This window comes from Amphiura filiformis, chromosome 2 (assembly GCF_039555335.1).
Source record: "Amphiura filiformis chromosome 2, Afil_fr2py, whole genome shotgun sequence".
Classification (NCBI taxonomy): domain Eukaryota; kingdom Metazoa; phylum Echinodermata; class Ophiuroidea; order Amphilepidida; family Amphiuridae; genus Amphiura; species Amphiura filiformis.
The window spans coordinates 75,217,083-75,222,980 of NC_092629.1; positions in this window are offsets into that span (position 1 = coordinate 75,217,083).

Here is a 5,898-nt window from a genome sequence, read left to right on the forward strand (position 1 = left end):
CAATCAGACCCCCCCCCCCCCCCAAATGATGACCCATGCTATGCCACAACCCACCCATGTCTGACAACCTCTGGAAGGAATGAGCAATTGCAACAAAATTATAAAAATAACCATGCAACAACAGGTCAAACAGTTGATAGCTCTCTCTGAAGCTACAGATAAAATAATGGATTACAATTTAGATTTTAATCATGAGAATTATATGAAGCTTTTATTATATGGGCAAGTGGAAGAGGAATTTGTTTTATCTTGTTATATAACAATTAATAATGGTGTGTGATATATATATTTATTGATATGTATAGATACATACATACAAAATCAATAGTTGCACGATTTTGTATTATTATTTTTTAGATTTTGTACATGTTTATATATCGTATAAAGGAAAATAGTGTGTGATATATATGTTGTTTTGTGTATGATTTTGTAATACTATCTTGTAAATTATTTGTATATTCATAAAGAATTGATAATGGTGTGTGATATTATACAATGTATATGTAACACAATCTGCCATGGAGGTCATAGGCGTCAACTTTGAAATTGAGATAAAGGCAAAAAATGTGGAGTAAAAACAATAGAAAATTGACATCAAAAACTTTAGAATCGTGTATGTTAGACATTTGGTGTTTTCAGAATTTTGTTATTACCTTGTACAAAATATTAGGCTAACTCAAATGTTCAAAATGCCTCCTTTGGCCTCCATTAGCTACTTGCAGTTCGCCATTATGCACTATGTGCGGGAGAGCCTCGAACTGGCAGCATACATGAATGGGAATTGAACTAGTCATAACGTTCTGTGTAAGGTTACATAATTCTTCCTTTCATGTATGCTGCCAGTTCGAGGCTCTCCCGCACATAGGGCATAATCATGAACTGCAAGTAGCTTAATGGACCAGATTGTGTCACATATTATTAAGTGTTTTATACAGGGTGTCTAGAAAAGAACTGTAGCATCATAAGTTTTAATTTTTGGTATTTTTCTGCCCCAGCAATGCAGCAGAAAGGAATAGTGTATGGCATAGGCACCGATCCGGGGATGGGGGGGCCAAGACAACCCCCAATATTTTGATAGGAAGGATGGTCCATACATGTACAATTACCCACCCACCCCCACCCCCATGGTGATGCATGTATGTGGGTTTCTGACCAAATTAACCTCATATTTGTTAATTTTAGCGCAAATTTATTCCACTTTTGCTCCATATTTCACCAGTTTAGCTTCAATTATGCCAACATTTCTCACACACATTTGTACCATAAACTTATTCTGTCACCAGAATGAGCTGCATCCACTATATATACTTCAAAAATCCCCCCCCCCCCCGTTAAAAAGAAATCTACGCCACTGTTGTACATGTATGTATGTATTATAAACCAGCTATCACACATATTTTGTTTGAATTCTGAAAAATGTCCCCTCCGAAATTTGAATAATTAAACTATTTTTAATCCATTCCATGGGACAAAAGAATGGCCATTGAATCATACTCATGTATTTTATTATTGGTTTGTAGGTACTGTACATGTATGTGATGTGCATACAAAATTGTAACTAGGTTTTATCTTGTAAATTATGTCTCTCATAAATTCATAGTAAGCTATATAGTAGCGTGTGGTATGATGTAATATAATTGTTTTGTAGGTACATACATTACCAGATTCCTTTTGCTCACACCCCAGAGGTTCAGTCTATCCAGCTACTTATTTGGCACCGTGTGGGTATTGTAGATATGACACACATAAAGGAATTACTTACTAGTACACATGTCACTGCACATACTAGTGAAGCATGTAGCAACGATAGGCAGCAGTGTAACTCTGGGGTCTGCAGACATAGGAATCTGGTAGTGATGTATTCAGTTGTGATTTTAACTTTCGATTATGAATGCGCAGAAACACATGACCATATCTTCATTTGAACCATTTTCAGAAAAAGGTGATTGAAGATATTGATCATACTTTATAAGCACATTACTTGGTATTACATTAGTCAAGAATTATTAAATTTAGAGAATTTTCCCAATAACAATCCTTAAGAGGAGGCCCCGCCAGAGCAGTTTTCCTGGGGTTAACCAAACCTGCCTGCTTATCAAATTAATCAGTGTTAAGATTATCTCTGAATTTGACAAGTGCTGAGTGATGTTTTAATGTTTAATTGCATCAATTAGCATCTGTTAAATTCAGAGATAACCTTGTCGCTGATTAATTTGATAACCAGGCAGGTTTGGGTCAATCCCAGAAGAATTGCTCTGGCAGGGTTTCTCTTTAAGGTTATTAATTATTTTAAACTGTTGTGATTTGGTAGTTCACAGCATCTTACTTAATGGTAGTGAGCTTTGGCAAAAACTGCATTGCTCAATTCATAGCGAAGCGTGTAGAAGAATTAAAATATCACAGATATACTTTTATATGTGCTGTGGTTCTTGAGTAAAGAGGGCTGAAACAACAACACTTTTGTAAAACGTACATAACTCATTAAAAACAATGAAAAATATATTGATCTAGATAATGAAAATCGATTTTTAGGTTGATTCGACCAACAATACCTCGTCTACCCTTAAGGTAGTAGACTTGCCGGATATACCGTATTGACAACATTGTTGTCATGGGGAGATAGGATTTTTGACCTGAGCATATTTGAGTAGTGGGGATGAGGCCATGTGTTTCTGAGCCTTCATTAATTTGGAATCATTTGACAGGGTATAACCAGCCACTCTGGGAAAATGAAAATGCATTTTTCCAGACAGGGAATAGAAGAGAATACTCAGGGAATTTGAATGGCTAGCCCAAGAGGGCAATTTTTTTGGAAATACATGTGTCTTCCATGCGTCTTCCATGCAAGTTAGAAAGTATGAATCCAAATTGATGTACTACAAACAACCATTACTGAGTTCATATTTCATACATTTGGAAAGAATGCTCCCTTCTTTGTCTTTATAGGGAGTCATTTGTAAAAGCCCACATCCTGGTAAAAGTATTTTTCATGGAATTTGGAAGTTTTGTCAGGGATCCAATGCTGGGAACCCTGATTTGAAATGGACCAAAGGATTGGTGTCCTATTTTCAATGTGCTATCCCACTGCCAAAGTGGACTTTTTTTTTCAAAATTTGGCTATTTTTTGTCCAAAAGACAAAAAAAAACCTCACTTTTTTTGCCCGCTGTGCTTCCAAGTGGGACTTCTCCTCCCCCATTTAAGGTGTTGGGGGGAGGTTGTCTCCCTAGCCCCCCCCCCCCAGTTACAGGCTTGGGAGATGGTGCTCATTAATCAATGTCTTTTAGCTGAAGTCTGTCCATCAAAGGAAAAAGGATGCTGAAGTTATTTACTGTTACTGAAGGTATTCCAATAAGTAACAGTAGTCATTTTTGGCTGGGAGATGGTGCTCTGGAAGCCAATGCAACCATTCAGAGTATGGTACTGTCAGTGGCGTAACTAGGGTTGGTAGCGCCCGGGGCAAGAAACAAAATTGGTGGCCCTACCCACCCACCCCTGAGAATATCTTAGACGCGGGCAATCCTTGAAACAATTGCGCGCGGAGCTGAATTGGTCAATTTGGCCTCCCCCTGCCCCACCCTAGTTACGCCACTGTATTGTAATACTATAGTGATATTCACTATTTTCTTTTTATATTTTGATAAAACCTTGTTTTAAATTGAATATGTTTTAATTTAAATAATAAATTTTGTCACAAAATATGGAGTGAGAATTTTGAATCTGTCGGTGTGAGAGTGTATTTCAAAGGATCAGAGCCAAAAGGCCCAAAGTACAAAAATGCCATTTAACGATACAGGCATTTTTGTACTTGGGAGCCTTCTGGCTCTCACACATTTCATGCAGAGTGTGACTTTCCATTTTCACTGTTAACAGTTTCTGTGGCTATAACTTGTTTATGGTATACAATCACAAGGTGCCCAGTGTTGTAAGGAATATTTTGGTAATGAAATCTCATTTTGGCCAAAAATGCACTTCAAGCCTTTTGGCTATAGCCCCTTGATATCACAAGGTATTTTCCTCTGGGGAAAAGTGTATTATTTCAGGGGCAAAATTAAAATCTGAACATAATCAATTTCTAGGTTGTGTAGAGCTTAAAAATTAAAGTTGCTAAATTTTCTTGTTACTAATTCAGTATCAGGAATGATATAGTGGAACCTCTTTAAGGCCCCATGTCGCATGGGAAATTGCCTAAAGTTGTCATTATTGACAATTGTCAAATATTAACCTCGAGTAATTTTGCGCAATTTTATGTAACTTTTTTATTTCCCCTGTGACATGGGGCCTTCTTTAGCATGAAATCTATGGGGACAAAGGTGTCAGTTTGTGTTATCAGGCCCTAAGGTCAAAGGCAAGGGCCACAGTTTCCAAATGCCCATGAAAATTTTAACACTGAAATGGGTCAAAATAAATAAGGACAAACCCACAATTGAGATACCACAAGAGTGTGGCCCAACCTGTGATTGAGATACCATATGACGGTGGACCGAAGCACCAATTCCCTTCAGATCTTGTAGTATGTGACCCAAAGGGCCAAATCCACAATTAGGATGGCCATAAAACATTGGCCCCTGGGGCAAAATCCCTTTTTTCAAATCCTTGTAATCTATGCCCTAGGGGTCAAACCCAACATTGAGATCCATCCCATAAGACACTGGCCCCAGGGGCCAAATCCTTTCTCAAATGTCTTCAGTCTATGACCCAAGGGGCCAGACCAGCAATTGAGATACCACAAGACAGTGGCCCTGCGGGCCAAATCCCTTCTCAAATCTTTGTGGCCCCTGAGGGCCAAATCCCTTCTCAAATCTTTGTGGCCCACAATTAAGATACCACAAAACATACAGTGGTTCTAATCCCTTATTAATCAATTCTTGCAGTCTGTGGGCCCAAGGGGCCAAATCCACGATTGAGATATCAAAAGCTATAGGCAATAGTAGTATATCTTTGTAGTTTGTGGCCAAATCCATCATTGAAATCCCATAAGACACTGGCCCCAGGGGCCAAATCCCTTCTCAAATGTAGTAAGTCTGTAGCCCAAGGGGCCAAACCCACAATTGCGATACCACAAGACAGTGCCCTTATTAAGGGGAAATCCCTTCTCAAATTTTTGTAGTCTGTGGCCCAAGAGGCCAAACCCACAATTGAGATGCCAAAAGACATTGGCCCCAGGGGCCAAATCCCTTCTCAAATGTCTGAGTCTGTGACCCATGGGGGAAACCCATGATTATGATACCACAAAACAATGGCCCCAAGGGTTTTGTAGTCAAAGGCCAATCTCACGATTGAGATGTCAGAATGTTGGCCCAGGGCCAAATCCTTCTCAAATGTCCCAAGTATGTGGCCCTAGGGGCCAATCCCACAATTGAGATACCATTAGACATTGGCCCCAAGGGAATTGTGGCGCAAGGGAAATCCCTTTCCAAATGTCTCAAATGTGTGGCCCAAGGGGCCAAACCCATTATTAAGATACCACAAAACAGTGGCCCCAAGGGCCAAATCCCTCCTCAGATATCTGTAGTCTGTGGCCCAAGGGGCCAAATCCCTTTTCAAATATCTCAATCTGTGGCACAAGGGGTCAAACCCATGACTGAGATATACCACAAGACAGTGGCCTCAAGGCCCAAATGCCTTCTCAAGTTTGCAGCCAAATGGGCCAAATCTACAATTCAGGTTAAAGACATTGGCCCCAGGGGCCAAATCCCTTCTTAAATATCTGTCTGTGGCCCAAGGGGCCAGACATCTGCAATTGTCATACTAGAAGACAGTGGACAAGGGCCAAATCCCTTCTCTAATGTCTCAGTATGTGACCCATGGGGGCAAACCCATGATTAAGATACCACAAAACAATGGCCCCAAGGGTTTTTGTAGTCAAAGGGCCAATCTCACGATTGAGATGTCAGTAA